This window comes from Canis lupus, chromosome 10 (genome assembly GCF_011100685.1).
Source record: "Canis lupus familiaris isolate Mischka breed German Shepherd chromosome 10, alternate assembly UU_Cfam_GSD_1.0, whole genome shotgun sequence".
Taxonomy (NCBI): Eukaryota; Metazoa; Chordata; class Mammalia; order Carnivora; family Canidae; genus Canis; species Canis lupus.
In genome coordinates, this window is record NC_049231.1 from 68313445 (window position 1) to 68324834 (window position 11390).

The window sequence follows — 11390 nt, forward strand, 5'->3', positions numbered from 1 at the left end:
TGCAAGAATAAGAAAACTAATACAGAAATCATGATATATCCACTTGGTAGATTGTACATCCACTGAAAGTGGTGATTACAAAGGTCAGGTAGTAACTTGGGGAAAATGCATGTGAAATGATGAAAGTTCCAAAAAAGCAAGTTCCAAAATCATACAAATGCTATGATTAAACCGGTGTTAAGCTACGTATCTATGGAACAAAACAAATAAGGAATCCTTTTAATTGAAAATACTTGTATGGGGAAGTCTATTTTAGAGATTTTGCACGACACCATCATACTTTTTTATAAAATAGTTTTTAGATAGACAGGCAGTGAGCCCTGCTGGTTCCTCATCTTCAGCCTCCGGTTTTCACCTAGACTATTATGTCTTTTGCTCAGAAATGTGATTTCCAGTAACTGGCTGAAATTCCTCCTTCCCAGGAAGACCCGCTGACACCCTAACTCCCTGGTCAGCACATGCTCCTCTACTCTATGCGCCTGCCTCTGTGTCCATTGTGTCTGAAGACTGCTTGGATCCGTCAGAAACCAAAATAGATTCCTGGAAGCTCCAAACCACCAAGAAAAAAGCCAGACACCCCCAACAGCAGATGGTTTAGTCTTACAGTTTTTATTTATTTTCTCTGCACACCAGGAGAGGTTAGCTGATCTGCTAAGGCGGGGGGTTTTGGGGGTGGGGGGTGCCGGGACCGATACTTCTCTGCTTTAGAAAATGTCTGTTTGGCAGTGTGGCATTCACACGGGGCGAAATGTCACATCTTTTGTCCCCGCGTTCCAGGGGAAGCTCTATCAGGAGAGTTTTATCAGTGCAATTAACACAAAGGCCCCCTTCTGTCTTGAAAACACAGGCCTCGGATACATGGTAAGATGAACTGGCCATTGTTTCCCCACAGCACAAAACCTCCTTTCCCCTATCCCCACCACCCCCCCCCCAACCCATTTATGGGGTTTCATTAAGGCCTATGGGTGCCTGTGACTTATTTATTTAGGAAACACTGTTATTGTCTTAATGTAAACAGAACTCAAGATCAGTTGACAGTTGGAATGGTCCAGCAGAAAGGTTTTCAAAGGCGCCTCCTTGGAAAAGGGTCCCTCCATTCAGCCCCCGGTTCCTGTATCATACTGCCAGCCCTGTTCACAAAATAAACAAATGTTTGTTTTACAACATGGCAAAGGGGGCTCCCATTCAACGCTGGCCAGATATGAAAACAAACTTTCACATATAAGGGCTTTTGATACACATGACTTACTTGGATGACAAGGGGCTCGGCTGGGGAGTGCTTAAAGCTTATTAATATTGCACAAAAGACTTTTGTTTATCATTTCGCTGGACTGCCTGGGAATCACAAGACTCAAGCCGCCACCCGGCTGGTGTCCCAGCATTTCAGCAGCTGTAACGTGTGGAGATTGCGAAAGCGCTGCTGGTGTGGAGCCAAACACCAACTCTCCACAGACCCAGGTGAAAGAACTCCGAACTGCCAGCCTCGGAGAAGCGGACTCGGAATTTATCAAGAGTGAAGGGACAAGAGCTCCCCCTACAGCTAAAAATTGAAAAAATAATAAATAAATAAATAAATAAATAAATAAATAAATAAATAAATAAAAATGGATGCCTTGGACCTTCCTGTTGGCCAGGGGGTAGGTTCCCTTCAGAAAACATGGACAAACATTATATGGTCTCGTTCATTTGGGGAATATAAAAAATAGTGAAAGGGAATAAAGGGGAAAGGAGAAAACATGAGTGGGAAATATCAGAAAGGGAGACAGAACATGAGAGACTCCTAACTCCGGGAAATGAGCAAGGGGTGGTGGAAGAGGAGGTGAGCGGGGGGTGGGGGTGACTGGGTGACGGGCACTGAGGGGGGCACTTGACGGGATGAGCATTGGGTGTTATGCTATATGTTGGCAAATTGAACACCAATAAAAAATAAATTTATTTAAAAAAAAATAAAGAAAACATGGAACCCATGGCCCCCCTAATCTAGGAAGGTCTCCCCTGCTGTCGAGAAAGTCTGGGTCTCCAGCAGCTCTGGCCTCCTTCCTCTTTTCAGCTGACCAGCTCTCCTCCCAGAATATTTGAGGAGACATTAGGACTCAGAGCAGAGTATATGAGAATGAAAAGCTCATGATCCAAAAGTCAGTCCTTTCAGCAATGGTGTGCGTGGTGGGCAAGGGAGTGGAGTAAGTCAGCTACACGCCCGACCCCCTAGACTTGCCCTGTGCAATACGGGGGCCATCACCCCCTGTGGCTTCCGACCCCGTAAAATGTGACTCTGGCCCCAACTGAGATCTGCTATAAAAGCACATACGGGACCTTGTGAACTTTTTACACGGATCACACGCTGAAATGATAATTCTTGGGATATATTCTGTTAAATAAGATACACTAAAGTCAATGTCACCTATCTCTTATAATACTTTTTAATGCGGTTACCAGAAAATTTATGGTCATATACACATATACGATCACATCCTGTTTCTATTGAACACTGGTAATATTACAGAATAACCTGAGGTTTGTAAAAAAAAAAAAAAAAAAAAAACAATAATAATAAACTTTTAATTCTATAGTATTAGTGATTTTTTTTCCATGTGACTTGATTTTTTTTTTTTCCTCAAGTACATTTATTCAATTCATAGACCTGACTCTCTGGTAAAGAAGAGAAAAGTGGGAAAAAAAAAAAAAAAAAAGAAGAAGAGAAAAGTGGGAAAAATATGATTATGGGCTGCCCTACAAGTTTCAGTTTGTTTAAAGTCTCAACAAAATGGAAGTAAAGTCTTCGGTTTGGGTCAAGTCCATATTATGTTAAGAAAAAGTCCCAGAAGTAAGGACATATTTTCTCTCCACAAACTCCTTCCTTCTCCTGGCCCTACCCTAGGTGTGTTTAACTACAAGTAACTCTAAGAGAAGGAAATTCCTTTCACCATAACAGTCTTGCAGAATTGTTTTCAAGTCATTAGACAGCAGCTATTTGTTTAATCCCTCCCATAACTGGCAACCTCACCCACCTAATCAATCATCCATGTAAACGATATTTGGGATATGTGAGATATATGGGATTACGTGAGAAATATGTGACCCTAAATATGATCAGACCATGAAGCTCGCCATCACATTTCTACAAACTACTCAGAAGTCATTTATAGTGGGCACTGTTGTCATTCTAACTTCTGATTTTGATTTAAATGGTACCAGCAGCTGCCTTAGATAAACACACTCAGATCTGGCCCACGATCACCAAACCCACCCGTAAGAGAAAACCAGCAGAAAATATTCTGCTTTCCCAGCTCTGCTGCCTTAAATTTTCCCGGGATTTTTTTTTTTTTTTTTTTTTTAGCTCTAGGAATGCTCCAAAATATCACTGAAAAATGAACTATCTCTGTGATGAGAACGAGTTAGGGGATTACAGAGATCTTTCTGAAATCTTCCCCTGAAACTCAGACTTAAAACTATGTGAAAGGTGAGGGCCGCGCTACGGGGCCCAGGCAAACAGTCAAAAGGAAAATCCCATAATAGAGAGACACAGTGCATCGAGGGAGTGTCCGCGTGTCTCTGAGCCTCTTCGAGGACAACATGTCACTCAGCCAAAGGTTGAGATTAGCAAAGCAAACTACAGCGACATCTTTGAGATTATAGATGAACTTGCTAGGGAAAAGAAACTCAAACAAACAAGGATTTCAGTTACAAGTCAGAACAAATCAAGGGCCCCTGCTGAATACGCAGAGAAAACTTTGGAGCGGTACCCAGGACCCTCATCATCCTCCCCGCGGACACAAATGATAGGCTCTGGGGAAGTGATGGCAATGCCACCACATGAGCTGTGGATCCAGGCTATGGTATCTGGAGGGCACCAGGGTGGGACAGGATATTCACTGAAGATATTTACTAGGATGATTTTCCATCTGACCTTATTATTCTGACATGACTGCCAGCACCTTATAATCCCAGCATTGTATTCACAGGTGATTCCTCTGCTCATTAGCAGAAGCGGAGTCCAACTTTGCTCTTGCAGGGGCTTGTGAATCAGTGTGGACCAATAGACAGAATTTCCAGGAGCTAACTGCAAAGAAACAAGAGCACTACTCATGGGTTGGGGAAGTCATCTGTATCCATTAGGAATTATATGTGACTGCTAGTAGTAGGGTCTGGAAATTAGCAGTGATGGCATAAGGTTTTCTCCTCTTCGTGTGAAAGAAATCCAGAGTGAGGTAGTCCAGGATCCATAGAAGAGTCACGGTGTCAGCCTCCTACTATCTTTACGTTCCATCACCTTTAGCATTGTGGTTTCCATCTTCAAGGTTGCCTCGTGGTCAAAATGGCTATTAGAGGCGCCAGCAATCATAGCTATATCCAGGCACGGAGCAAGGAAAATAGGAAGAATAAAAGGAAATACTGGTCAACTACTGTTCCCTCCTCAAGGAGCTTTCCTGGAAGTCCTATCTAACAACCTCTTCTTTGTCTTCTTTTTTTTTTTTTTTTAATAGAGATTTATTTATTTACCTGAGAGCGAGAGAGAGAGCATGTGCATGGGGCAGGGGGGTGCCCAGAGAGAGAGAATCCTCAAGCAGGCTCCCCGCTGAGCACAGAGCCAAGTGGGGGCTTGATCCCATGACCCATGAGACCATGACCTGAGCTGAAACCAGGAGTTGGATGCTTAACCAATGGAGACACCCAGGTGCCCCCTAACCTTACGCCCAACGAATGGCCTCTTCTTAACCTAATTGCTCACTTCTAGCTATAAGGGAGACTGAACACATTGCCACCCAAATAAAGTCCAATTTCTGTTACAAAGAAGAAGGGGGACTAAAAGGAATATCAGATCCGGCCCACTATCACCAAACCCACCCATAAGAGGAAGAGCGGCAGAGAATATTCTAATTTCCCAGCTCTGCTGCCTTAGGTTTTCCTAAGGCTCGGGTAGTTTCCCAACCCTTAGGTTGCTTCAGAAGTGGGCGAAGACATCTCTAAAGGAGAGTCAGGCCCAGCTTGGAATGTTTATTTCAGCCTTGACAACCAAACAATAAGCATCATAACCACTGGGCTATAGTATTACTCTCAAGACTCCTGGCTTCTGTTAGACCCAGGAGTTAATGGTTTCATTCAATTATTTGCAACTTGTGCCAGCTCTCCATAAAACTCCTTGATACGAAGGACATTGTTCCTGGGCCACATCACCGTCAACATCTACAACAGTCAACACCGCACCTGTGGACTTGATAGAGGAAAGGAAATTAAGCTCCCTCCTTGGGTTAATAGTTGACTGGTTCCCTCTGTTGAATACAGTGTGTCTCAGGGGAAAAACCAAACAGCTACACAGGTTGCCATGTACAAATACAAAAAGCAGTGTGGACAACCGTAACGTCTAACCAGATGACGTAAACCCTGGCTTGTCACAATTGCCTGAACTTGCTGAATGAAAGTGGCTGTTTGGTTTGGTAGGGTGCTGGAGAGTAGGAGACTGCCAAATACAGAGAGGTATCTAATAAAAAACCCTGGTTGGTAATAGTGAAGATAATGATCATGAGGATGACAGTAAGTGGAATGATAAATTGCTTTAATCCTTCACTCTATGAGTAGAGCCCTACCGAGTGGGATCCCTTCCATTTCCACTACACTTCACAGCTTACAGTCAATTCTAAGATCTCATCTGTGCCTCAAAATTCAGAAGTAGGAAGGACAGGTATCATTATAAGTGTTCAAAAATTGTTGGGAGAGAAGCTCAAAAATACAAAGTAACTTATTCAAGTTGTCCTAGTCAGGGAAGAGGCAGAAAGCCAACACTAAAGCCGGCCCCTGGCCCCTGGCCCGGGTCTCTCAATTATCCCTCTCTAGCACAACATGTGTAAGCTTGACTGCACTGAACTCTAATGTTCTTTCTTGAATACATTAAGGTCTTTAAAGCAAGGTGCATGTCTTATTCATCATAACTTTATATATATTAGCCTTAATATTTGATTAATATTTCCTAAGATAATGGTGTACTGACCCGCATGCAATGAGTTCAAAAACACCTACTTCTAGTATAAGAAGAAGCTAAATAAATAAACAAATAAATAAATAAATGGACAACCCTGGCCTTTTCCACCAAGAATACAGTTTCTACCTTTGGTTTCTGGATCTTGGGGCAGGGGCTTCGGTGGGGTTGGTGGCGATAAAAACCTGATGTCACTTGGAGTTGCCTCATCTGTAACATAAGGAGATGGGAACTGGAAAACTTCTGTGATACCTTGTGTTCCTCCAATTCCACGATTCTAACTGCCACTCAAAAGTTTCTGAGAAAAGAACCAGCTAAATGCTAGAGAGGTGAGGTCAAATCTCCCTCGGTCCTTTTTGAAGAGCTGTAAGTCTCCTTTAGGACATCTGTGCTTCCTCCTTTCAGGAAGCTGCACCCCAACAAATCCCCATTCTCTCCACAAAAGCACAATCACTAAAAAGAGACAGCTGCGCCCCAGGGAGAAGCTCTTCAAAGATGCACTCCAGAGGTTTTCCTCTCTGGCCCCTGCGTCTACCTCACCACTTCGTTCCTGGGTGCCTGCATCACTGAAGCTGCAACAAAAATTTCAAAAGTTAGGGTTTTCTAAAACAAGCCTCCTTGTAAATCCTAACTCCAGATCGGAGCAAACTAATCCTATAGGTTAAACCCAATCTTTCTATTTCTGCAGAAATGGGAGAGAATCAACAATCAAGAATTCCCATGGCCCCGGTGTTAAAAATAGACTCATGTCTTTAAAAGATTCTGACCTCAGATTCCTAATCCGAATGCTCAGTCTGTCCCATTGAATCATCCACCATTTACATGTGAGAAAATCTTGACTTAAATCTTCCCTGCCTCACTAGTCAACCCAACCCACCAAAAGCCTCACAAAGCATTCCATCCTGAGTCATGTTCTGGCTGGTGGCCTATGGGAATCTCCTTTTGGGGGGAAAAAAAAGAGTGGAAGCCGTCAGCCTGATGAGGTTCCACCACCCTTCCCTACCTCCCCTGAAATAAATCACCAATATCCAAAATTCCTTTTTACCCCCCAACTTAGACAGCTGTGTATTACAGTCAGAGATGATGGTGATGATGATGATGACACGAGTGATAACGAGGGACATTTCTTGAACGCTGCCTACCTAGTCCTGAGTGCTTCTCCTACTAACCTCATTAGTTCCCTCATTTTACAGATGAGGAAACTAAGACTTACAGAGATTAACTTTGTCTGTTGCTCCACAGATGAAGAACAAGTTCCAACCCGGATATGTATGATTCTAGAACCTACGCACATTAGATTATCCTGCTTTGGGGAGACTGGAAGCAACAGTGAATCTAAGAGTCTTGTCCGGTACCAGGGGGGATGCAGAACACTCTCAGCCATGAGAGCTGCAGAAAAAGGATCACATCAAAAGCTACCCTGGAAAAAGAAGATAAACAGGGCAATGCCATTTAGGCAATTATTCTTAAGCCAGTCAACCCTGAAAAAGATCCATCACATTGAAGGCATTGTTCTCTAAATTTTTTATAACCAAATTTAAGAATGCCATAATTTGGGGTTACCAAAATAGTAACAGTAACAACTAAAAGCATCAATTTACTTTCTTTCTTTTACCACCTGTGGACCTCATGGGGTAAGGGGCAGATGGTAAATTTGGGGGGAAGCTGGTCTATTTTGAATGCTTATTTACAAGGCTACATTCATGCCATCCACCAAACACCATCTGCTGGGCTATTTCTTCCATGAAACTAGAGCATTTTGTTCCATAGCAAATAAAAGTGCAACCAGAATTCTATCAGCATGCTGTGTTTGGGAGAGCACCAACACTTTTCAAAACCAGCTTTAATCCTTCTCCAAGTCCGATGCAAAGAAGGCTCCCCTAAGAACAGTAACCCAGTCAACACATTCATTCATTCATTCGCAAACTCACTTTGAAAGAAAGCTGGCCCGCGTGGGCCAGCCAAATGTGGAAAGTTAATTTTACAACGTGAACTGTTTTCACCCTAGGCCAAGAGACAAGTATAGGCACCATATGACCTGGGCGTGATTTAGGAGTATCTCGGGACTCTGAAACATGAGGGTATTTCAGCAAGGAGCCCCACATTTCCTCCCTCCCCTTCCTCCCATCCACTAAAGCTCCCAAAGAATGTCTTTCATGTTTGCTGCATTCACCTCACAACATGCTCCTGGTGCCTGTCCTTGAATTCTCGGCTCATTGCCCCTGAATCGGGGGAAGTCAAGTTGAATCTTTCAAAATGGGAGCCAGCAGTGAGTAAGAATATCAGCAGTGGGGCAGGAAAATCCACCCCCGGCTACTTTTTTTTTTTTTTAAACTCCAAGTCCCATTTATTATTTTTAAGAGATGGGAGGCAGAGTCATTTCCAGGGAAGAGCCTTGGATTGGGAATCAAGGGATCTCGATTTCGTTTCCAGGGCTGCCCCTGATGGGCTGTGCGTAATTAGATAAGTCATTTCAACTTTCTGGCCCCCAACCTGCTTTGTCTATAAAATGAGGAGATGGCGCCACAAGCAGTACCTTACAACAGGACTAGAGCCCCACATGGCTGTAAGGAGCAAAACCTCCACAGAGTGAGCGAGGAGACTGCGGGTGAGTGAGGAGGGGGTGGCCCAGGAACCAGAAACCTCCAAGGGAGTTCGACAGAGCATATCGCAGGTCATCTATAGGAGCAGCACAGAGCGAGCTTTAGAGAAGCAGGAGCCCCAAAGCCCACTCCCCAGGTTTGTGGCTACTCCAATAGTGTCCGAGTGGGCTCAGGAAAGGAGTGCGGTGCCGGGGGTAAGAGCTTAGTCTTTGGGATTATTCTGGAGCTGGACTCTCCTTTGGTTTCTCCATGACTGCGGTCTATCTACTTCCTTAATCGTATCCTCAGCATCTGTGAAATGGGATAATGATACCTACCTCTCGTGGTGTGCTCACACCAGCTCACGACAGCCAAGTGTTACATTTTCTGAAATTTTGCCAGCTGGCTGACATCAAGTGGATGTTTGAAATAGGCTATGGATGTTCGAAATAGGCAATGGTTTGAATAGGCTATGAGAAAATAGGTGGAAGTATTTAGGACAGAAATCAGTAAATGCCACAAATCTGGGCATCTTCTCAGACCATCCGAAGTTGGTTGTTAAACATTCACCTCTACCTACCATTTAACACTACTGGAAGCACTAAATGAGGTGATAAAGACAAAGCATTTACCACGATGTTTGGTGCCTGACAAAGAATGGGAGTTGTTATTGTTATTAGTCACTCTTCATTCTTCCTCATTTCTCATACTTCTCCTACCCCAGACCTCAAGAGCAGAGAGTGTCCCCCAAGTAAAAGCCCTTCTTCCTCCCTCTTCCTAATTGTCTGTAGCCTCTCGCTCATCAGACATGAATTGGCTATCTACTGCGGCCCGGTGTGCAACCAGGTGTTACAGATACAAACATGGTGGGACAAAACCTAGCCCTGGTCTTTGGATGTTCACAGGCCCTTTGGTGGACAGGATGCAACTGAGTCTATGAAGGACACCCTTCACCAACACTGTGGAAATCAGAGGAAGGCAAAGGCTGCTTCCAACATGGAAAACTCTCCTGCCACCTGGGATCCCAAGGCCTTTGAAGCCTTCAAGGTAACTTCAGCTACAAAGAGCAACCATATCTTCTCTGAGAAGGCAGTATTATTAGGACGACGGGGCACTCTGTTGAGTTTTCCTGCTCTTCCTGCCCCAATGGCCTTACCCTACTATAGTTGGCAACATACCTCCCCACTAGCTATGATAGTTGCATGTATGCCTTGTATGCCGCCTGGAAACCAGAAACGTGTAACATCAAGTCTGGCCCCTCGCCAAATTTCTACAGGGCATTAGTAACAAACTGGTGAAGCTCATTAAAAAAAGAGAGAGAAACCTATAACCATTAAAAGTCCATTAAGCAGCCTGTCATTTTGTAGAGCTAAATAGCCCACAGTAATCAAAAGCATATGAACCCCAGCTGGGATACCCAGTGAATTGTTTCGATTTAGGGGAGAATTCATCAAGAAAGATTGTTCTTGGGATTGGGTTGATTTTTCTCCTTCAGTTCTTGGCCCCACGTTCCATTATAATTAAAGTGATTGATGCACCTCCCAGACAGAGGTGAGCAGTGACCACCAGAGCCAAAACATCTGCTCCTTCCAAGCAAACAGCTAATACGGAACTTGAGTCGAAAGGCACGTAACCTGAGGTTACCCTCCACTGTCAATTAGGTATGGCACAGTCAACTCTTTGCTTTCCGGCTGGGTTACCTCTAGGTTATCTGTGAAATTTCTCTCCCCAACCATAGAAAGACTTTCATCCACAGCCAGGGTACGGTCAAGAAGGAGTTGAGTCTGAGGCCAAGAAGGGACAATCCCTAAAACGAGAGATCAAAGATCCATCCATCAATTAATGAAATATCTTACTGTCTGTGGACGAACACTTGTTAATTTAGGAAATGTGGGGTCAATCATGTAAATTTACCACAATCCCTCTGCGTCCCTTGGCCTTTCCCCCATCCCTGCATGGTGTACCCCCGCCACTCCATTGTTCATTAGCACCTCCACAGGCAAATGACCACATTCCGAAAAAAGAGGGGAAACTCAAAATGATGGTTTACGGCGGCACATTAGTAGTTCTGACATAAAACTAGAGAGAAAGGAGAGAAAATTAATGATTCAGCATAAGTTTTGGAAGTAAGTGTAAGAGTTACTTCTCCATGCTTATCTACTCCACTTTGCTAGGTGAAAGCGGATTTGACCAAAATGAAAGATTGAAGAGGTTTAGTTTCGATATAAACTCTCCTGTGGGCATTCACGTGTCCTTTCATGTAGCTTTATTTTCTTTGCTTTATTTTTAATTCTTCCAAAAAACAACAAACATGAGTTTGATTTAAAAAAGAAAGAAAGTCATGCTCGTTGTAGTCAACACTCCTTCCTGCTCCACCCCCCCCCCCCCCCGCCCCCGCCACCACCACCACCACCATCTACTCAAATGCCTCTGGTAACGTTAGTATGCCAATTATTTGTATTGATCCTTTAAGAGCCTTGAACTGTTAAATTTCTGCTCATGGGCTTGTGTCCAATGAGTCCATCATTGACCATATGGTTCTCAAGGGCAGGGCGACATCCTCTTTCACCCTGCATCTCCTGTAGCAGCTCCTTACTGGAGTCCTCGCAACAGAGTGCCTCACTAAATATTGATGGAGTGATCCTTCAGGGTTGCCAGGCTCAGCATTCCAAGCTCATAGAAACTGCCTTCCAATTCACCAAGCATTTAATGAGCCCCCGTGCTGTCCACACAAGTTCATTTGCCTTGGAAACAAAAACAGATCGATGTCCCCTTTATGCACCGAATCTGCTTAAACGCCCATCGCAGATTATGCATACACATGGCGTGCATGA

At 44.0% G+C, this 11390-nt stretch overlaps 1 long non-coding RNA gene across 2 annotated transcripts; it reads right to left on the reverse strand.

Moving 5' to 3' along the window:
• Window positions 1-603: 603 nt before the first annotated feature.
• LOC106559424 lies at window positions 604-4991 on the reverse strand. Of its 2 annotated transcripts, XR_005366198.1 has the most exons (3): window positions 4846-4991; window positions 3908-4344; window positions 604-1130 (listed from the first exon to the last, which is right to left on the reverse strand). It is a non-coding gene; the product is annotated as an uncharacterized LOC106559424 (long non-coding RNA). The 2 variants fall into 2 exon arrangements; XR_005366199.1 differs by lacking the exon at window positions 604-1130 and having other exon boundaries at window positions 3266-4344.
• Between the last annotated feature and the right edge of the window lie 6399 nt (window positions 4992-11390).